At 42.2% G+C, this 23,868-nt stretch overlaps 1 long non-coding RNA gene across 1 annotated transcript in view; it reads right to left on the reverse strand.

Annotated features, from left to right (window-relative positions):
- Positions 1–18,103, reverse strand: part of LOC142652365 (uncharacterized) — a 65,057-nt gene extending 46,954 nt beyond the window's left edge. Inside the window, exon 1 of the long non-coding RNA XR_012847831.1 lies at positions 18,006–18,103. This is a non-coding gene — a long non-coding RNA (uncharacterized LOC142652365). The remainder of the gene's footprint in view (positions 1–18,005) is intronic.
- Positions 18,104–23,868: the final 5,765 nt, after the last annotated feature.

Raw genomic sequence — 23,868 nt, forward strand, 5'->3', positions numbered from 1 at the left:
CAGGGACCAGTTCAGTTCTGAAGTGGCTTTGAGGGCCTTATATATTAGAAAGTCCCCATAAATCACCCCATTTTAAAAACTGCACACCTCAAAGTATTCAAAACAGCATTCAGAAATTATTTTAACCCTTTAGGCATTTCACAGGAAATAAAGCAAAGTGGAGGTGAAATTTACAAATTTCAATTTTTTTTTTTACGAAATTCATTTGCAATACAGTTTTTTCTGTAACACATAAGGTTTTACGAGAGATACGCAACTCAATACTTATTGCCCAGATTCTGCAGTTTTTAGAAATATCCCACATGTGGCCCTAGTATGGTAATGGACTGAAACACCGGCCTCAGAAGCAACGGAGCACCTGGTGGATTTTGGGGCCTCCTTTTATTAGAATATATTTTAGGCACCATGTCAGGTTTGAAGAGGTCTTGTGGTGCCAAAACCATGGAAACCCTCCAAAAGTGACCCCATTTTGGAAACGACACCCCTCAAGGAATTTTTCAAGAAGTATAGTTAGCATTTTTAGCCAACAGGTTTTATTGCTAAATTTATTGGAACTGGTCTGTGAAAATGAAAATCTACTTCTTTTCTGAAACAACATACAATGTTTTCATTTTTACAAGTAATAAAGGAGAAAAAGCACCCCAACATTTGTAAAGCAATGTCTCCCGATTACGGCAATACCCCATATGTGGTTAGAAAGTGCTGTTTGGACCCTTGGCAGGGCTCAGAAGGGAACGAGGGCCATTTGGATTTTGGAGCGCAGATTTTGCTGGAATGGTTTTTGGTGCCATGTCGTGTTTGCAAAGCCCTGGAGGGACCATAACAGTGGAAACTCCCCAAAAGTGACCCCATTTTGGAAACTACACCCCTCAAGGATTTTTTCTAGGGGTATAGTTAGCATTTTGACCCTACATGTTTTTTTCTGAATTTATGGTAATTATGCCGTGAAATTGAAAATCTAATTTTTTTCTAATAAAATTTCGTTTTAGTTCAGATTTTTTCATTTTTACAATAGATAAAGGAGAAAAAAAACACCCAAATATTTGTAAAGCAAATTCTTCTGAGCACAGCAACACCCCATATGTGGTAATAAACTGCTGTTTGGACACATGGCGGAAGTCAGAATGGACGGAGCGCCAATTGACTTTTGGAGCTCAAGTTTTGTTGGAATGGTTTGCGGCCCCATGTCACATTTGCAAAGCCACTGAGGGGCCAAAATAGTGCAAACCCGGCAAAACTGACCCTATTTGGGAAACTATACCCCTCGTGGAATTTATCTAGCGGTATAGTGAGCATTTTGAACACACAGTTTTTTTGCTGAATTATTGGGATTATGCAGTGAAAATGAAAATCTACATTCTTTCCACTAAAATGTTGCATTTTTTTCATTTTCACAAGGAATAAAGGAGAAAAAGCGCCCCAACAATTGTAAAGCAATTTCTCCCGAGTACAGCAATACCCCATATGTGGTCATAAACTGCTGCTTGGATACACCGCAGGGCTCAGAATGGCAGGAGTGCTACTTGGCATGTAGATTTTGGTTGATTGTTTTTTGGGCGCCATGTCGCATTTGCAGAGCCCCTGAGGTACCCGTACAGTAGAAACCCCTGAGAAGTGACTCCATTTTGGAAGCTTTACCCCTCAGAGTAATCATATAGGGGTGTACTGAGCATTTTGATCCCAGAAGTGTTTCATAGATTGTATTAGAATGAGGCAGTGAAAATTAAAAATTATTTTTTTTCCCAAAAATATGTAGTTTTGCACCCAATTATTTTTCCATAAGGGGTAATAGGAGAAAAAACAACACATAATTTGTTACCCAATTTCTCCCGAGTACAGCAATACCCCATGTGTGGCCCTAAACTGCTGTTTGGGCACATGGCAGAGCTCAAAATGGAAGGAGTGCCATGTGGCTTTTAGAGCACAGATTTTGCTGGACTGGTGTATGGGCGCCATGTCGAATTTGCAGAGCGCTCTTAGGTACCAGAGTAGAGTGTAAAACCATGAGAAGTGACCCCATTTTGTAAACTACACCCCTCAAGGCATTTATCATTTGCCTGGACATGACAGGGCTTCGGAGTAAAAGGAGCATGTGAGACCTATTTTGGTGATTTTCGCAGCATTAGCCCACAATGGCAGGGCTCTGGGGTCTAATAGTAAAACAAACCCCCAAGTAGTGACCCCCATTTTGGAAACTGCACCCCTGAAGGCATTTTATTAAGGGGTGTAGTGAGCATTTTGACCACACAGGGGTTTTTTTTCTATTAGAAATGAACGCTCAGTGGATGGTGCAAAGTGAAAATTGCTAATTTACACAGGTATGTGCCATTTTAGTGCACAATATTTTGTGCCCAGTTTGTGCCCAGTTTGTGCCACTGAAGACAAATACCTCAAACAGTTAAGCGGGTTCTCCCGACGTTGGGCGATGCCATATATGTGGACGTAAACTGCTGCTTGGGCACGCTGCAGGGCTCAGAAGGGAGGTAGCGCCATTTGGCTTTTGGAGCGCAGATTTTGCTTAGTGGTAGTTTTTTGGGGGGTTTTGCTGGTATTTCAGTTTATAATGTGGGGGCATATGTAATCTGTGCGGGGTACATCAGGGCATAATAAGAGGGTATAATAATAGGGTAAATAAATAATAATTCATAGATATGTGGCCGGTGTCGCACTGATAAATGGTGCCCGATCTTATCCGCTTTTGGACACTATGCACATTTTGCATCGCCATATTCTGAGAGCCAGAACTTCTTTATTTTTTCTCCACCGGAGCTGGGTGAGGGCTTATTTGTTGCGGGACAATCTGTAGATTTCATTGGTACCATTTTGGGGTACATGCGATTTTTTGATCACTTTGTATTTCATTTTTTTGGCAAGCAAGGTGACCTGCAATTCTGATGTGTTTTATTATTTTTGAATGACAATTTTACTTTATTCTGCGGGTCGGTACGATTACGGCTATACCAGATGTATATAGTTTATCTTATGCTTTGCAGCGTTTACACGATAAAATCACTTTTGTTTCAAATAATTAATTTTTTGTGTCACCATATTCTGAGAGCCATAACTTTTTTATTTTTCCGTCAAAAAAGCTGCGGGAGGGCTTGTTTTTTGCGGGATGTGCTTCAGTTTTTTTTTTTATTCTGATTTGCGAGGGGTTGTGACTAACAAACAGCGATTCTGGAATAGTTTTTTATTTAATTTTTTTATGGTGTTCACCATACGGGTAAAATAGCATGATATTTTTATAGTTTGGGTTGTTACGGACGCGGGGATACCACATATGTGTACTTTTTTTATGTTTTTTGTTTTTTCTTATAATAAAAGACTTATTATAGGAAAAAAGGCTGTTATAGTGTTTTTTAACATGAAACTTATTTTTTTTTACTTTTTTACAACATTTTTATTAACTTGTTTTAACTTTTTTTGTGTCCCACTAGGGAACTTGAAGACATAAAGCCCTGATCGCTATTCTAATACACTGCACTACCTACATAGTTCAGTGTATTAGAGCTGTCAGCTATTCACTGACAGAAAGCCTATTAGGCTTCGCCTCTCGGCGGGGCCTAATAGGCTTCCATACTAGGAAGCGATTGTTAGGCTACGGATGCCATAGCAACCATCGGAACACCCGCGGGTGCCGATGGTTGTCATTAGCAACCATAGGGTGCGATCTAAGTGGTAAATCGGCCGGATCGGAGCCTAGCTTCGGTCCTGGCCATTAGAGCACGATGTCAGCTGTGACAAACAGCTGACACCCGCGCCCGTGGCAACCATCGTGGTTGCCGACAGGCTACAAGACACTTCCATGCATCGATCGCGTTGATCGATGCATCGAAGGAGTTAATCGGCCGGATCGGAGCCTAGCAGAGGGGTGTCGGACAGCTGATTGCCGGAGGTGATAGCGCTGGCTCAGCTTCTGAGCCAGCGCCATCACATACACACGTCATGGAGCTGTGATTGGTCAGTCTGCTTTGACTGACCAATCACAGCGATCGCCGGCAGGAGACCGCTGTGAATGGTCCCCTGCCGTCTTACTGTGCCGATCAACTGTCATAAAGTTGACGACACAGTTCTGTCACCTTGTCCTTTTACAGGGTGACAGTTTTTAGCCAGGACGCACCGGTACGCCCTGGTGCCTTAAAGCACTTCAATGCAGGACGTACCGGTGCGTCCTGATGCGGTAAGGGGTTAAGCAGTGTCTGCCTTACGTTAGACCCGGGGTCTTACACTTGGCCGGGTAAATGGGCCACATATAGAAAAAATGGGAAGTTGACGGGCCACACTACTTCCAAATTTGATAAAATACAAGATTATTGTTAATCAATTAGTTATTTGAACTACTATAATAATATTAAATTACTATAATATCGTTAGGTTTAAACTTACTGAAAATTTGTGCTTATTTTAACAATCCAGTTTTCCAGTTTAAGTGTCGCTAAATGCAGTCCAGCTGCTCAGTTGGCAGCGTTTGGCAGACACAAGAATGTCAAGATTGGGCAGCCCCCTTTTAGATAGTGCCACAGAGCCCTCTGTAGATACTGCCACCCCCTGTAGATAATGCCACAGCGCCTTCTGTAGATAATGCCACAGTGACCTTGGTATATAATGCCACAGTGCCCTCTGTAGGTAATGGCACACACCCCGTAGATAATGCCATCGTGCCCTCTGTAGAGAATGCCACACCCCCCTAAATAATGCCACAGTGCCCTTTGTAGGTAATTCCCCAATGCCCTCTGTAGATAATTCCCCAGTGCCCTCTGTAGATAATGCCACAGTGCCTTCTGTAGATAGTGCCACACACACCCCTTTGTAGATAGTGCCACACATACCCCTTAGTAGATCGTGCCACAATTATCCCCCCATAGATTGCTCCATTGGGGCTCCCTCTAGGAGCTCCCTCTAGGAGCGTTGCTGGCACTTTGGCCGGGGATTCCTCTCCAGGAGGAGCCCCTGACATCACTGTCCATATATGGACAGTTATGTGAGAGGCCTTGTCTGTCAGCGGATTCTGTGACCAGTGTGTCGGCAACGCTCTTGACGGGCATTCTGGTCCAGGAGGAGCCACTGACGTCACTGTCCATATATGGGTTGTTACATCACAGGCCTCGTTTTATCAGCGGAATCCCTGACCAGAGCACTCTGGCTGGTAATTCCACTCCTAGAGGGAGCCCCAATGAAGCTATCTATAGAGAGGGGGTGTAGCGCTGTCCACAGGGTGGGGTGTGTGGCGTGGCATGGCATTATCTACAGGGGGGTGTGTATGGCGCTACTCCTTCGGCTTGCTCTCTGCTCTCCCACTGTCAGCAAGCTGCAGATGACAGCTTCAGGGGCCGCATGCAGCCCGCGTGTTTGAGACCTCTGCGTTAGGCAGTGCCCTCTGCAGTACCTTCTGTTGACCCCCCACATACGGTGTATGGTCATGCAGTGTACAAATAGCCATATCAAGCAGTGCTAAATTATGAACAGCGTACAATGTGGTGCCAGAATAACAGATATTGACCAAATTACGCTGCCATACACTTGAACAAATAATAATACTATATAGTACTGCCGCCACCATGCATTGCAAAGATAATACATTATACAGTGCCTGAGTACCAGTGCCAAACATTATCTAAGTAAATGTCACTGTACAGTGCTCAAATAAAACCAACATACAGTGACAAAATAAAGCTTCGTTCACATCTGCGCTAGGGTCCCGTTCCGTCGGAATGGGACCCTGACTGACACAAACGGAAACCAAAGGTTTACGTTTACGTTTCCTGACTGACACAAACGGAAACCAAAGGTTTCCATTTCCGTCACCATTGATTTCAATGGAGACGGATCCGGTGCCAATGGTTTCCGTTTGTCTTAGTTGTGCAGGGGTTCCGCCGTTTTGACAGAATCAATAGCGGAAGTTTGGAGCTCAAAACGATGGAACCCTACGGAGCCCCTGCACAACTGAGACAAACAGAAACCATTGGCACCGGATCCATTACCATTGAAACCAATGGTGATGGAAACGGAAACCTTTGGTTTCCGTTTGTGTCAGTCAGGGACCCGTTCCGACGGAAAGCTCAGACGGAACAGGACCCTAGCACAGATGTGAATGAAGCCTAACAGCTACATGCATAAAGTAATCTAATAACAGTGCCATTTAATGTCTAAATATGACTTCTATACAACTAATATTAAGATAAGTGGTGGTCAGAAGCCTCATGTGCTAGGCCAATCGAGGCACACCCTACTGCAAGGGCAGCTGATGCACCCTGTGCATCACTTAGTGAATTTAAGGAATTTAGTGTTTTTCAAAATTTTCTATACTTTTGCATCACAGGAAGGCACAAAAAAATAAAAAATAAATGTTTTTTAGTGCAAGGACTCTGATACAGGAGCCCTAATCTCTGCTTCCGGACCCCTTTCAGTACATCTAGGCAATGAAGTAGGATTTTGTGCTTCGCTGCAGTCAAGCCTTTATTTTTAAGTTTTGGGTGGAGTCAACCTCCATTTTCTGAAGAAGTTTATGCTTAGTGACAGGCAAATCACATATAATTAAAGGGAATCTGTCACCATATTATTCTCTCCCGTTTAAGGTCAGCATAGGATAGGGACAGGTCCACTATCTTATTTGCTCAAGCAGCACAAGAAAATATTGTGCCGTTTGGCCAACAGAGTCTACTGTATTCATGGGCTTGACCATGTAGACCCATGCAATGTAGCTCCCGACACACCGTTTTTGTGCGGATGTTAATGGCAGAAGAGGTTTGGAGCTTTGCTGTTTTGGCGACTTTTATGCACTATGCGCCTCACCACTCAGCGATCCCGCTTTGTAACTTTACGCGGTCTCCACTTTGTGGCTGAATTGCTGTGATTCCTAAACGCTTCCACTTTACAATAGTAACACTCCCTGTTGATCGTGGAATATCTAGGAGGGAAGAAATTTCATGAACTGACTTGTTGCAACATTGACGTCCTATTACATGACCACGCTGGAATTCAGTGATCTCTTTACAACGACCCATTCTATCACAAACGTTTGTAAAGACGACTGCATGGCGAGGTGCTTGAATTTATACACCTGTGGGACTGAATGAAACATCTGAATGCAATGATTAAAAGTTTTTCCCCAATACTTTTCTCCATATATTGTATAAATTAAACGCCTTTATAATAATTGGATGGGAAGTCAGCACAGCGTCCTAGAGGTCAATAGAGTCTAAAAAAAAAAATACGGTATCTCCATTGCACAACATTAGCTTCATATTAAGTCCCTATAGCAGGGGTGGGTAATGTCCGGCCCGCGGGCTGTATAAGGCCAGCGGGATTATTTGGTCCGGCCCGACCTCACTCTGACCGCAGCAGCTGTGAGTCCGCCCTACTCACTCACATTTAGGAGCAGGAGAAGGGCGGACGGAGCCAAGTATGGCGGCCCAAGAGTGAATTAGTCCGGTCACCTGACCTAAGTCAGTGACGTGAGGTCAGGTGACTGGACTGGTGGAACCCGCATCTATCCGATCTATCCTGTGGATATGTCATAAATGTCCCTGATGAGAAAACCCCTTTAAGTAAGTCGGAACAACTTACTGCTACGTGTTCTTTTCAAAACTTACAAAGAGTCGACTGCGCTCCAGACTGACCAATGCAGTAGCAACATCATCAATACCGGATAACATCACACGCCTCACCAAAGAGGAGCAGTTCCAGCCATCACATTAGGGGGAGAGTTAATTAAATGTTTGACCAAATATAGCATGCTCATTTTTAAGTTGATAATTTTGTATGGCCCGCAAATGATGTTATGAATATCCAAATGGTCCTTGGCAGAAAAAAGGTTCCCCACCCCTGCCCTATAGCAACAAAAACAAATATAGGCACCAAATATGTTGTCTAGTGCCATAGCTTAAATAATAAGTTTCTCATTTGGGAATCATCATGGAACAGATTGCATGGTCTAATTCATTCATCTGTATTGGTAAAATGTGCATGGGTGTAACTATACAAAGCAGTTGTTAGAAGCCCCGAGGCTGAGGGGGCATACACAGATGTAGAAGTGCCTATTTTAGTGGGAGAAAAGTATATTGTTTAGTCTACACCACATTCATCGTATATTCTGGTTTCAATATGCACTAAATGTATCTATAGTCTAAATTGAACCCAACATATACTAATAGAGTAACCTTTTGGTATACATCTGGGGGTTATGCGTCGCATACATTTTATTTATCTGTATTGAGCATATAAAGACATATAAAAGGATTCCAATAAAAAAATGTATGCTGAGTAGCATACGTTTTTATTACAATGTTGACTATACGTTCAGCATATACAGTACATCAGCAGATTTTCCCACCATATACGCTAAATGTGCACCACAAACAAATCCTTACTGTCGACAATGTGGGGACTCAATGAATTCTATTTAGGACATTTTGAATATTAAGCTTATTGAGTTGGTTCGTACCCTGGCCATGTCCTATAACCTCGTAGGACAAAAGGAGCACTAGAAGACACCATCACCCCTGCCCATGTGCAGAGATCCCATGGAGGGTATGTGGCGTCTGTTAGCGGGCAGTACAAACATCCCCTTGACCACCCAGTGCTTTTGTATATAGACTTACTGTATATCTACTGGTAATTTTCTTTGGTGGAAATTCTCTTTAAATAGTGTTGAATGCAGTAAGGTACATCCCAAGGTTACATATAATATTAACATATTGACTCCCACCATAGTGTTTGCAGTTTTCCATCTTGTGAATATTATAAGATGTGTCTTCATTTTACATCCACGTGTGTTCTATGTCTAAATGTGAGCAGATAACCTTGTACGTTTTAATCATGAACTGCTCACATGCTGCATACTTCCCTATATTGATGGATTGCTTGTGTACATTATAGACAGACATGAACACTTTGATGCTTTCATTTATGTTGGAGATTACTCCTGTCTATGATTTAACAGAAAGTCCCACTTATTTGACAAGTCATTTAAGTGGATCATATGGTATCTAAGGGGGCTACAAAGAGCCAGCATTAACATCATCAATGTAATCTTCAGACTCTTAGGTAAAATCTCTGTAGTTAAAGGGATTTTCTCTGCAGATTAAATTCATGGTATACTGGTTGGAGTAAATGTTAAGGTCCAACTGCTAGGACACAAGAGGCGTAACTTGAAGCTACTGTGCCTAAATGCAAAATCTGTATTAGGCCTTCCACCTGCCATGTGCCATTTCTCATCCAATTATTATAAGGCAAAATATTTATGTACGGCCAATTAATTAAACCCCTTTTTTTATACTATCTGGGAGAGACAAGGACCAGAGACCTGTGACTTCCAGGGCTTCCTCCGGACTTTTCACATGGTATTTGAGGAGCCTGGACGAGTCCCATCTGCAGCGGCTTCCTTGCTAAACCTATGCCAAGGAGACACCTCCGTGGGCGAGTACGCCATCCACTTCCGCACCTTGGCAGGAGAACTGTTGTGGAACAATGAGGCCCTGGTGGCTACATTCTGGCAAGGACTGTCTTCTAAGATTAAGGACGAACTTGCCGCTCGAGATCTAACGCCTACTCTGGATGACCTCTTCCTTCTGTCCGCCCGGATTGATATGAGGATCCGAGAACGGCTCCAAGAAGCTCGTCGGGTGGGAGGCCTTCCTAGTCTGGACCCACCCTTGCAGCAACCTCTGTTGTCCTCAGGTGCCGATCCTCCTAAATGGTCTGTGAGGATGGACCAGTGTAAGCTATCCACCCAGGAGAAACAATGCAGACGCACTTCGGGACTCTGTCTATATTGTTGCCTCGGAGGCCATCTTGTGCGTCTGTGTCCCCAAAAGTAGCAAAGCCTAGGTTTGCTAGGAGAGACAACCTTGGGTAAAAAAGGACTTTCGTCTAAATTGTCCATACCCGTGACCATAGCGTCCGGCGAGAAAACGCATCGGGTCTCTGCGTATCTGGACTCTGGATCCACTGCTAATTTCATTTGTAGAGACCTGGTGGATCTTCTTCAATTACCCACTACCCCTCTGGAGAGCCCGTTGACGGTTTGATCGGTAAATGGACTACCTCTGCCAGACCTAGCCAACCAACCCGCTGAGGCTCCAAGTGGGAGCTCTCCACTCCAAGCTGTTATCGTTCTTTGTCTTGTCCAAGGCCATTAACCCCGTGCTGCTGGGCCTGCCTTGCCTCCGATTACATGCCCCAGTCCTGGACTGGAACTCTGGAGAGGTTCTCCAGTGGGGCCCCGAGTGTCACAACCATTGCCTGGGACAGATTTGTTTGGCTCAGCCTCCTCTGCCTCAGTCATTGGCAGGATTGCCTGGTCATTATACTGCATTTAACACCCGTGATGAACACTATGAATATCTACTAATGCCCTTCGGCCTGTGTAATGCTCCCGCGGTCTTCCAGGAGTTCGATAATGACATCTTCCGTGATCTCCTCTATGTTTGTGTAGTAGTATATCTTGATGACATCTTGATTTTTTCTCCAGTTCCTATGACTCATCAGAGACATGTCCGTCAAGCTTTTCTGCGGTTAAGGGAGAATCGTCTGTACGCTAAGTTTGGAGAAGTGCGTGTTTGAGAGAGATGCTCTACCCTTACTGGGCTACATCATCTCGAATCGAGGTCTGATGGAACTCGAACTCCTTCCATCCAGTCGACGCCTTTCTCTCCAGAGATGTCTGCACATACAGCCGTCCTGTTCCACAGTGAGCACCAGGGTGCACTCGCCAGCTCAGTCCAGACTTAAGAAGCCAAAGCGCATGCAGGTGGGAGATTGAGCTGATTGCTCCCAGGGCTATAGGAAGGGCCCAGCCCCTGCTTCCATGCCTGAGCATCGTTGTTGTACCCAAAGTTTGTCTATGCAAATGGTCTCCTAGTGTCTTCCAGTTCCCAGTGTTTCCCGTACCTGTATCCTGTATACCGTGCTATCCTGGTCAAGTGCCGTGAGGAGCTGTAGTCGGGCTGTGCTGCATACCACAGCTGTCCGGCTACACCACGCCTGACGTCTGCCTGCTGCCTAGTTCCAGCCGAGCCACAGGTACCCTATACAAACTATAGACTGTTACCTGCGCCCTGTTGGCCAGCTGCTATACTGCCAAGGCGGTACGGCCCAGTGGGTCAACGAACCTAACGTGACACCCATTACTATTGCACAATATAGCCAAAATTTACCTTCGTTAGTTATAAATTAGTTGCTCTCATAGTCCACATACAAATATAGGAAAAATCTGTTAAATGTAATATATTATATACTAAAATTATGTTGGAATTAAGAACGTCTATGAGCCGATCCTCAGCCTAACCAGGAGCACAGATCACAGCCGAAGGTTCAGGGTGCTCAGCTGAGTGTTACTGCACCTTCGTTTCAGTGATGGTGGGGGTATCAGCACCCGGACCCCAACCAATCAAAACTTCTAATATGTCTCTGGCATATCAAACTTCTTTTTTGATTGTGCAGATACTCTTTTATGTAAAACAAATAGTAATCTGTTACTCATTATACCATGAACTTCTAAACACTATAAAATAAACAACATAATACATTTGTATAATGATAAACATATACTATTATAAGTACATCTACAGTAGTTTATTGAATCTAATACATAGACAAAATGACGACATGGCCATTAGGGCAGTGTCCAAGGGCCCATTTGCCGTTAGTTACAACAATCCCTAAAGTTTAAGTGCAGGTTCTGCACAAAAACAAAACTGCAAATAATAAGTTTCTCAAATTCAATTTTTTTACTCAAACCAAGAGTATCATGACTATCAGGATTTGTAAGAGGTCAATAACCTGCCTGGGGCTTGGATCACTCTCAGTCTAAAAACATAAAAACATATGAAAAATAAATTTCTTTCTATCTACTGTTACTCACAAAATGAATTTAACTTCTTATAAACTACGTCTATGCACAGGGTAAAATGAAAAAGTTTACAAAAAGTTTAGGATATGACTTTCACTTCCACTTTTTCAACTACGAGCCATTTCTATTTACAGAAGAAAAAAGGGGTTTAATTAATCGGCAATAAATAAATATTTTGCTTTTATATATTTTACTGACTTGTATTTCTGAAGCAAATTTTTTTTCTATCCTTTATTCCCATCCACAAGGCCCTCTATCACTAATATTTGTGTGATCTAAGCAAAAACATTAATAAAAAAAACACTTAAAAAGTAGAGCTAGAATCAATGCAAATGAATGTTGTTGTTTTTTTTTTAAATAAATAAAAACATAATAATAAAAATATATTTCAATCAGTAAAAGGCAGCTTTGTAGTTGAAAATCCCAAGCTAGACTTAGAGTGGGAGTTTTTCCAGCCTGTACTTAAATCCCAAAAAAAAAAAAAAGTACTGCAATCTTCTGGCACAGACTCACTGTAATGCTTTAAAAACAATTTAGCAACTGTCATTTCTGTAATTACAGTAACTAATTACCATCCTTAGCAAACAAATAGCTTAACATAATACGCAAGCCGAATCAATTTTGAAGAAATGCAAATTCCGAAAGCGAAAAAGGGCATTTTGGCAAACCTGAAAGAGAAGCGGGAAAATAATACACTTTGTTTTATCTACACATAATTCCCAAGGAATATCATATCATAAATATTTGCATTCAGTTCTTATCAGGACATTTGCATTTGCTTCTTATCAGTCTGCAAGCCGGACTCTGCCAGATAGAGAGAGCAGCTCCACACCATACACATATTTCTAATGAATCACGTCTCAGGCCAATAGAATATTTTGGCTAGAATTTTATCACTGAGATGAAGAGGTCATTTACTCTCGGAGTTGGCTCATCTTGGAATAGCCTTGAGATTGTGATGTGATTCACACACAACTTTGTTAGGAAATAAAATTATGTTAATTAAGGTGATAATGGACAGTAACTCAGCAGAAGAAGTGCCATTTTTATGTTAATATAAGTCTTGTAGCTCTCATGGACAAATGACATAAAGATGTACTTGAAGCCACACAAAATCTGTACAGCAACAGGAAAGGTAAGTTCTACCTAACGTGTCCTGATCCCTGTTCGTTACGGGTTTTATGGCTAGTTGGTCAATTGCAAAATAAGGAATTATTGCAGACCAGAGCCCATGTGGTTCACAGTAAGTGACTAGAATCATATTGAGAATAGGGATTATGAGATTGTACAATAGAGTAAGAAGAATTTCATCCGCACGGTGTTGGTTTTGCCATCTGAATAATGGAGTATATGAAATGGTTATATGATATACATGGCCATATCAACAGTAAATTTTCTCTATAATTGACACCAGTTTCTGGCATAAATTATAGTACATATGTTAGGCTGCGACAGGCAATGGCCTCTTTCTTCAAGCCCTGCCCACTTTTCCAAAAAGTGACGTAAGCGGCGTAAGCGTTAAGTCACAATTTTTTTTTACTTAAATTGCAACTTTTGATGTGATTGCGACATTTACTCGGCGTAGAAAAGTTAATAAATTCACCCCACTAACTTTCCGAAGACCTTAAAATATATACAGTCATAAAAGTGAAATGGGGATATACAATATAAGCTCAAAATAAGTAACTATAACAGGTCTAACTGTATTATTTTTTTCCAAAAAAAGCCCCTCTCTTTTTTATAGGCTGAGCTTGGTATTGCAGTATTCACTTGAATGGGACTGAGCTGCCCACACAAGAGTGGCACTGTTTCCATTCATATTTTTTTTCCAATCTCAGAGAGCTTATTTAAGATATATATATATATATATATATATATATATATATATATATATATATATATATATATATATATATATATATATATATATATATATATATATATATATATATAGTTATATAGTTATATAGTTATATAGTTAGTACGGCTGAAAAAAGACACATGTCCATCAAGTTCAACCAAGGGAAGGGAAAAGGGAAGGAAAAATTTCTACACATAGGAGCTAATATATATATATATATATATATATATATATAAAACTCACACTTACATTTACCAAATGAGTTACAAAATGACTAGAAAATATAGTCAAGACATTGACAAGGTTAGAAATAATGATTTTTATTTCAAATAATAATTTTCTCCTTCAAACTTTGCTTTCGTCAAAGAATGCTCCATTTGCAGCAATTACAGCATTGCAGACCTTTGGCATTCTAGCTGTTAATTTGCTGAGGTAATCGCGAGAAATTTCACCCCATGCTTCCAGAAGCCCTCCCACAAGTTGGATTGGCTTGATGGGCACTTCTTGCTTACCATACGGTCAAGCTGCTCCCACAACAGCTCTATGGGGGGGAGATCTGGTGACTGCGCTGGCCACTCCATTACAGATAGAATAGCAGCTGCCTGCTTCTTCCCTAAATAGTTCTTGCATAATTTCGAGGTGTGCTTTGGGTCATTGTCCTGTTGTAGGATGAAATTGGCTCCAATCAAGCGCTGTCCACAGAGTATGGCATGGCGTTGCAAAATGGAGTGATAGCCTTCCTTATTCAAAATCCCTTTTACCTTGTACAAATCTCCCACTTTACCAGCACCAAAGGAACCCCAGACCATCACATTACCTCCACCATGCTTGACAGATGGCGTCAGGCACTCTACCAGCATTTTTCAGTTGTTCTGCGTCTCACAAATGTTCTTCTGTGTGATCCGAACACCTCAAACTTCGATTCGTCTGTCCATAACACTTTTTTCCAATCTTCCTCTGTCCAATGTCTGTGTGCTTTTGCCGATATTAATCTTTTCCTTTTATTAGCCAGTCTCAGATATGGCTTTTTCTTTGCCACTCTGCCCTGAAGGCCAGCATCCCGGAGTCGCCTCTTCACTGTAGAAGTTGACACTGGCGTTTTGCGGGTACTATTTAATGAAGCTGCCAGTTGAGGACCTGTGAGGCGTCTATTTCTCAAACTAGAGACTCTAATGTACTTGTCTTGTTGCTAAGTTGTGCAGCGGGGCCTCCCACTTCTCTTTCTACTCTGGTTACATAGTTACATAGTTTGTACAGTTGAAAAAAGACACATGTCCATCAAGTTCAACCAAGGGATGGGAAAGGGGAAGTGGGATGGGAAAGGGAAAGTAAAAAATTTCTACACATAGGAGCTAATATTTATTTGCTCTAGGAAATTATCTAAGCCTCTTTTAAAGCCATCTACTGTCCCTGCTGTGACCAACTCCTGCGGTAGGCTATTCCATTAATTCACCGTTCTCACAGTAATGAAGGCTTGTCGCCTCTGCAGGTTGAACCTTTCTTTTTCCAGACGGAGGGAGTGCCCCCTTGTTTTTTGAGGGGGTTTTACATGGAACAGGATTTCACCATATTTTTTGTATGTGCCATTCATATATTTATATAAGTTAATCATGTCCCCCCTTAGTCGTCTTTTCTCAATAGCTTTAGTTCTTTTAATCTTTCCTCATAACTTAGATTCTCCATGCCCCTTATTAGCTTCGTTGCTCTTCTTTGTATTTTTTCCAACTCCAGGGCATCCTTTCTATGAACTGGAGCCCAGAACTGGACTGCATATTCTATATGAGGCCTCACTAATGCTTTGTAGAGTGGTAATATTAAATCCCTGTCCCGCGAGTCCATGCCTCTTTTGATACACGACAATATTTTGCTGGCCTTTGAAGCAGCTGATTGACACTGCATGTTGTTATTTAGTTTATGATTTACAATTACACCCAGATCCTTCTCATCAAGTGACTACCCCAGTGTAGCTCCCCCTAGGACATATGATGCATGCAGGTTGTTCGTACCCAGGTGCATAACTTTACATTTATCTACATTAAACTTCATTTGCCAAGTGGACGCCCAAACACTTAGTTTGTTTAAATCTGCCTGCAATTCACAAACATCTTCCATAGTGTGAACTACATTGCATAGCTTGGTGTCATCTGCAAAAATAGAAATAGTGCTATTAATCCCATCCTCTATATCATTAATAAATAAGTTGAATAACAGTGGTCCCAGCACTGAACCCTGGGGTACACCACTTATAACTGGGGACCATTCAGAGTAGGAATCATTGACCACAACTCTCTGGATACGGTCCTTGAGCCAATTCTCAATCCAATTACAAACTATACTTTCTAAACCTATAGTCCTTAATTTACCCATTAGACGTCTATGGGGGACAGTGTCAAATGCCTTTGCAAAGTCCAAAAACACTATATCCACAGCGGCCCCTCTGTCTAGGCTTCTGCTTACCTCTTCATAAAAACAAATCAGGTTGGTTTGACAGCTTCTGTCCTTTGTAAAACCGTGCTGGCTGTCACTTATAATACTATTTATTGTCACATAATTCTGTATATAGTCCCTCAATAGCCTCTCAAACATTTTCCCCACAATTGATGTTAAGAGCCTGTTTGTGCTGTCCTCTGAAGGGAGTAGTAGACACCGTTGTAGGAAATCTTCAGTTTTTTTGGCAATTCCTCGCATGGAATAGCCTTCATTTCTAAGAACAAGAATAGACTGTCGAGTTTCACATGAAAGCTCTCTTTTTCTAGCCATTTTGAGAGTTTAATCGAACCCACAAATGTAATGCTCCAGATTCTCAACTAGCTCAAAGGAAGGTCAGTTTTATAGCTCCTCTAACCAGCAAAACTGTTTACAGCGGTGCTAACATAATTGCACAAGGGTTTTCAAGTGTTTTCTAATCATCCATTAGCCTTCTAACACAGTTAGCAAACACAATGTACCATTAGAACACTGGAGTGATGGTTGCTGGAAATGGGCCTCTATAGACCTATGTAGATATTGCATTAAAAACCAGACGTTTGCAGCTAGAATAGTCATTTACCACATTAACAATGTATAGAGTGTATTTCTGATTAATTCAATGTTATCCTTATTGAAAAAAACTGTGCTTTTCTTGCAAAAATAAGGAAATTTCTAAGTGACCCTAAACTTTTGAACGGTAGTGTATATATATATATATATATATATATATATATATATATATATATATATATATATATCGTAACTAAAGAAGTTCTTGCACCTTCTCTACCCTCAATGTCATCTTGGCCTTGAGCTCAGTAATGTAAGACAAAATGGGTGTTAAGGATGTTTTGACAGATATAATGACAAACATAATAGCAAGGAAGTGCAAACACGGTCGCAGGGGAATGTATGCAGAACCCCCAAGTATGTGCTCTACCACAGCTTCTTGAAAATGTTGAATGACAATTCCACGTAAGGGCTTACAATTATTGTAATTACATATTATTATTACTATTATTATTATTATTACAGATACAACACAAGAAAATATAAATTTAACTAAAATTAATTAATCCAGATTACGTAAAATGTAAGAAATGAAATACAGCCACATTCATAATCACTAAACTCAGCTCATAATGCTTCAATTGTTTTCAAAGCTAAGTTATGACTTGTACCGAATCTTGTGAGCGAGGAGGTATTTTTCGGACTATAGGACGCGCTGGACCATAAGATTCACCCATAAATTGTAACATAAAAGAGGAGAAAAAAAAAGGTTTTGACTTTAACTGTACCTTTCCTGGGTAATATTGAAACAATAGGGTACCACGGTGCCCCAATACAATACCAGCTACCGTGCCCCCAATACAATGCCAGCCACAGTGCCCCAAAACAATGCCAGTCATGCACCAATACAATGCCAAAGTGCCTCAATACAATGCCAGCCCCAGTGCCCCATAACCATGTTAGTCACAGAAATACAAGATATTGGCAATTATAGTGCTCTCACCCTCACCCGAACTCACCAGACATCAGAGATGTGGAGAGGCAAGGGTTAATGGTGTTGAATCTGCTCTTCTTGCGGCTCTGTACATAGGAGGGGGCGTGGCTAGAAGGTCCTTACAGATCAGTACCTGCACAGATTTACTGTGCTGTGTATACTAATAATGTCAGGGGCCCCCCAGGCTATTGCCTGGGGGACACATGGTCGCACGGCCCCCCATAAGTTGTTAATAAAATATGTTTTTTTGCTTGGTATGTTTTTCTCTCCCCCTTTCCCTCTTTTCTCCATTTGTTATTTTATATTAGAATGGTACTTACCATCGTGGTGTCCCCCGGGTAAGCTGTGCTGGTGGCACGAGCCGGTTTCCAGATGTTTCTGTCTCTGGGCAGTTTGGAGTTGGTCCCAGCTGATTGGACCTAGGTCAGCTGTGCAATTGCATGAGCAGGTTCTGGCAGATTCTATCTCCAGGCAGTTTTGTGGAAGGCCAGCTGATTGGTCATTGATAAAATCCTAAAGGCGGGAAAATTGGACATAAAAGGAGCAGTTCATCGTGGTCAAGCAGCCAGTTTTTGAAGATTGGACCGTCGCTATGGATGTCCTGCTGATGGAGCTGATCAGAAGAGCGGAGTCGGAAGGAGGAGAAAACTGGCTGAGGCAATGCCTAGCAGCAGCGCCGTCGAGGGAAGTCGAGGGAAGAAGCGAACTTGCTGGGCTGGAAGACGAAATAGAGGAAGCAGTGTCTCCTGCTGGGTCGTCGCTCGAGGTGCCGTCATCAGCTGCAGCCAAGAGGATGAAGTCTGCAGCAGAGTCATCACTGAGGGTGGAGCGCAGTTCCGGACGTTCGCTCCAGGTGCCGGAGCTTGAGAGGAGGCGACCGACCGTGTCATCAAAGAAGGTGGCGCACAGTGCCGGAAGTGCGCAGCAAGTGCCGGCGCAATTGGCTAACCCGCTGGCCAGAAGTTTAGTCAGAGAACGGGAGACAACAGGTTGGTCGGGTACCCCCTCCTGCTCCAAGGATGGTGTGGAGGACACAGCGGAAGCACCGGCCTCACTGGTTTTAGAGGCGGCGCAGGACTTTTCTTCAGAGCTGCAACCGAGGAAGAGGAGCCGGAAGACTAGGGTGGCTTATTCCCCACCCCCGCCAGTATCAAGGAGAAGAAGAGGTCCCAGGAGTCAACTTTCCTGTCAGCAAGTTTCCCCAGGATCTACAGGCACGCAGCAGGAGGTAGCAGAAGCGGTGCACGACCCAGGACAGGAGGAACAGAGTGGTGAGATGCCAGCTACCCCTTATCTGTCCCACCCCATCCCCCCTCCCCTCAATTCTAATGTAATGTTTGATATTTTGAAATTATTAGCTGATTTGGTCAGTAAGTCGGCTGTTCCTGCTAGTTCCCCCGCTGATGTATGGAAGCATAGTAGTCAGCATTTACAGAATGCTGGTTTTAGTAATATTCCTGTTTTAGAGAAAGGAATTGGTGTTTCGGAAACTTGCTGTAAGGAAGTGATGTCTTGCGATATTTCGCCATTAGGTTTTCATTTACAGCCAGCAATTAAGGAGCGTATTTGGAGGAACGAGTTTATAGATTTATTTTCTTTATTACCATCTGCGAAGGAGACTCTTGTCAAGCAGGATGGTAAGTCTGATAAAGATGAGGATAAAAAACGTTCTCCTCCTAAGTCTTTCTTTAACTGGCTACAGGCGTTCTGTATCTATGCTTCAGTTTTAGGGGAAAAGTCTTTCATTAATTCTAGTAATTTATTTCAGCATGTAGACATTATTCTTGAGACTTACCGCCAGTTTGGTGGTTTAGCATGGTACAATTATGATGAAATGTTTCGCCAGAAGATGGCAGTGTACCCTTCATTAAAATGGGGCACTAAGGATGTTGGTTTGTGGCTTAGTTTAATGCTTCCACAAAGGTCAGTGCCCAAGCAGCAGCCTAGTTCTCAGAATACGTTGAGGAAAGGAGTTTGCTTTGCTTATAATGAAGCTCAGTGTAAATGGTTGAACAATTGTCGGTATAAACATGAATGTTCCTTTTGTGGGGGTTCGCACCCAATGTGTCGCTGTTTTAAAAGAGCAAACCAGTCTCAACCCCCTAGTTCCAAAGAACAGTTATCCAAAAGCATGGACGCCAGTGAAATTAATAAGAATGGTGCCTTGGCTAGAAATGTTCCCAGACAGGGAGAAAGCTAATTTAATTTTTAACGGTTTTAAGTTTGGTTTTGATATCCCTTCTTTCAAAGGATCTGGTTGTTGCTGGGTGGATAATTTGAAATCCATCCAGCAGCATAAGGATATTGTGCATCAGAAAATCCTGAAAGAGCTTGAAACTGGCAGGATCGCTGGTCCTTTTATACATCCGCCGTTTACAAACTTTAGACTTTCACCTTTAGGAACTGTCCCTAAGAAGGAATTGAATTCATTCCGTTTAATACATCACCTTTCTTACCCGTTTAAGGCTTCATTAACCCCTTAAGGACGCAGCCTAGTTTGGGCCTTAAGGCTCAGAGCCCATTTTTCAAATCTGACATATTTCACTTTATGTGGTAATAACGTCGGAATGCTTAAACCTATCCAAGCGATTCCGAGATTGTTTTCTCGTGACACTTTGGGCTTCATGTTCGTGGTAAAATTTGGTCGATATATTCAGTCTTTATTTGAGAAAAATTGCAAAATTTAGAGAAAATTTAGAAAAAATAGCATTTTTCAGAATTTAAATGCATCTGCTTGAAAAACAGACGGTTATACCACCCAAAATAGTTACTAGTTCACATTTCCCATATGTCTACTTTAGATTGGCATCGTTTTTTGAACATTATTTTATTTTTCTTGGACGTTACAAGGCTTAGAACATAAACAGCAATTTCTCATATTTTTAAGAAAATTTCAAAAGCCATTTTTTTAAGGTACCTGTTCAGTTCTGAAGTGGCTTTGAGGGGCCTATGTATTATAAATCCCCCATAAAGCACCCCATTTTAAAAACTAGACCCCTCAAAGTATTCAAAACAGCATTTAGAAAGTTTTTTAACCCTTCAGGCATTTCACAGGAATTAAAGCACAGTGGAGGTGAAATTTGCAAATTTCGTTTTTCTTTCTGAATTTCAATTTTATTCTATTTTTTTTCTGTAACAAAGAAGGTTTTACCAGAGAAACACAACTAAATATGTATTGTCCAGATTCTTCAGTTTTTAGAAATGTCCCACATGTGGCTCTAGTGCGCTCGTGGACTAAAACACAAGCCCCAGAAGCAAAGAAGCACCTAGTGCATTTTGGTGGTGCTTTTTTATTAGCATATATTTTAGGCAGCATGCCAGGTTTGAAGAGGTGTTGAGGTGCCAAAACAGTAGGAATCCCCCAAAACTGACCCCATTTTGGAAACTGCACCCCTCAAGGAATTAATTTATGGTTATTGTTACAATTTTGACCCCGTAGTTTTTTCACAGCGCGTATTTGAATTGGGCTGTGAAATTAAAAGAATGACAATTTTTCCAATAAGATGTCATTTTTGATCAGAATTTCTTATTTTCACAGGGAACAAAATGCCCCATTTTGTTGCCCAATTTGTCCTGAGTGCGGCAATACCCCATTTGTGGTGATAAACTGCTGTTTGGGCCCATGGGAGGCCTCAGAAGGAAAGGAGCGCTATGTGTTCTTAGGAGTCCAGATTTTGCTGGATTGGTTTTCGGGTGCCATGTCGCATTTGCAGAGCCTCAGAGGTATCAAAGCAATGGAAACCCACCAAAAGTGACCCCATTTTGGAAACAAAACCCCTCAAGGAATTTATTTATGGGTGTTGTGACCATTTAGACCCCACAGTTTTTTCACAGAACTTATTTGAATTGGGCTGTGAATTTAAAAAAAAAAAACTTTTTTCCAATAAGATGTAGTTTTGGCTCAAAATGTCTTATTTTCACAACGAATAAAATACCCCATTTTGTTGCCAAATTTGTCCTGAGTGCGGCAATACCCTATTTGTGGCCATAAACTGCCGTTTGGGCCCATGGGAGGTATTAGAAGGAAAGGAGCGCTATGTGTTCTTTGGAGCCCAGATTTTGCTGGATTGGTTTTCGGGTGCCATGTCGCATTTGCAGAGCCCCAAAGGTATCAAAGCAATGCAAACCCACCAGAAGTGACCCCATTTTGGAAACTACACCCCTCAAGGAATTCATTTATGGGTGTTGTGACCATTTAGACTCCACAGTTTTTTCACAGAATTTATTTGAATTGGGCTGTGAATTCAAAAAAATGAAATTTTTTCCAATAAGAGGTAGTTTTGGCTCAAAATTTCTTATTTTCACAAGGAGTAAAATACCCCAATTTGTTGCCCAATTTGTCCTGAGTGCGGCAATAGCCCATTTGTGGTGATAAACTGCCGTTTGGGCCCATGGGAGGCCTCAGAAGGAAAGGAGCGCTATGTGTTCTTTGGAGCCCAGATTTTGCTGGATTGGTTTTCGGGTGCCATGTCGCATTTGCAGAGCCCCAAAGGTATCAAAGCAATGGAAACCCACCAGAAGTGACCCCATTTTGGAAACTACACCCCTCAAAGAATTTATTTATGGGTGTTGTGACCATTTAGACCCCACAGTTTTTTCACAGAATTTATTTGAATTGGGCTGTGAATTAAAAAAAAAAAAAAATTTTCCAATAAGAGGTAGTTTTGGCTCAAAATTTCTTATTTTCACAAGGAATAAAATACCGCATTTTGTTGCCCAATTTGTCCTGAGTGTGGCAATACCCTATTTGTGGTGATAAACTGCCGTTTGGGCCCATGGGAGGGCTCAGAAGGAAAGGACCACCATGTGGCCTACTGGAAATTTTCTGGTGCTAAGTCGAGTGTGCAGAAGCCCCTGAGGTATCAGTACAGTTGAAACCCCCGAGAAGTGACCCCATTTTAAAAACGACACCCCTTAAGGAATTCATCTAGAGGTGTAGTGAGCATTTTGACCCCACAGGTATTGTGTAAAAGATAATGCGCAGCAGATGGTGCAGAGTGAGATTTGCAATTTTCTATATATATGCCATGTCAGTGTCCGATATATTGTGCCCAGCATGTGCCACCGGAGACATACACCCCATAAACTGTAATGTGGGCTCTCCCGGGTACGGCAATACCCTACATGTGGCTGTTATTAGCTGCCTGGGCACACGGCAGGGCTCAGAAGGAAAGGACCACCATTTGGCCTACTGGAGCTTTTCTGGTGCTAAGTCTTGTACGCAGAAGCCCCTAAGGTACCAGTACAGTTGAAACCCCCAAGAAGTGACCCTGTTTTAAAATCTACACCCCTTAAGGCATTCATCTAGAGGTGTAGTGAGCATTTTGACCCCACAGGTATTGTGTAAAAGATAATGTGCAGCAGTTGGTACAGAGTGAAATTTGCAATTTTCTATACATATATGCCAATTCAGTGTCCGATATATTGTGCCCAGCATGCGCCACCGGAGATATACACCTCATAAACTGTAATGTTGGCTCTCCCGGGTACGGCAATACCCTACATGTGGCTGTTATCAGCTGCCTGGGCACACAGCAGGGCTCAGAGGGGAAAGATGAGGAGGGGTAAGCTGTGCGAAGTGGATCAGAGCGAGTAAAACTGGGGTAAATTAAAAATAAAGGGATGTATGATAAATTTTAAAACACTCTTTCATACAGAGCTCTGGTTTTTCGGGACACGCGTCACATTGATATATTGTGTCCTTCCTCATCCCCCTCTTATAGCAGACTCTGCACCTCTTTTGACTTTTTCCCTTCTTGCCAGTTTGGGGAACTTCTCCTAAAAAGTGTTGCCCTGGTACGATGCCTGTGGCCCCGCTTCCAGAAGTACTGTAAGGCTTCAGGACTTGATCTGACAAGTCCACCCCTCCCATGTACCTATTGTAGTCCAGGATGCAGTCTGGTTTGGGGGTCTCTGTACTGGTACCTCGTACAGGTACATGGGTACTGGTGTGGCATCTCTCTTGTCCTTGTACTTGACACACAATATGTTGCTGCTAGAATGTGCCCTGCTCTCACCTCTTCTGAGTGTTTGCCCAAGCAGAGTCTTAGGGAGGCCTCTCAGGTTTCTTCTAGCAGTGCCGCATGCCGCAGGACTTCTGGAAGCGAGGCAGTTGAAGAGTGGGACGCTGGTATAAAAATTATCCAGGTAGAGGTGGTAACCCTGGTCCAGCAGTGGGTGCAC

This window comes from Rhinoderma darwinii, chromosome 5 (assembly GCF_050947455.1).
Source record: "Rhinoderma darwinii isolate aRhiDar2 chromosome 5, aRhiDar2.hap1, whole genome shotgun sequence".
NCBI lineage: Eukaryota > Metazoa > Chordata > Amphibia > Anura > Rhinodermatidae > Rhinoderma > Rhinoderma darwinii.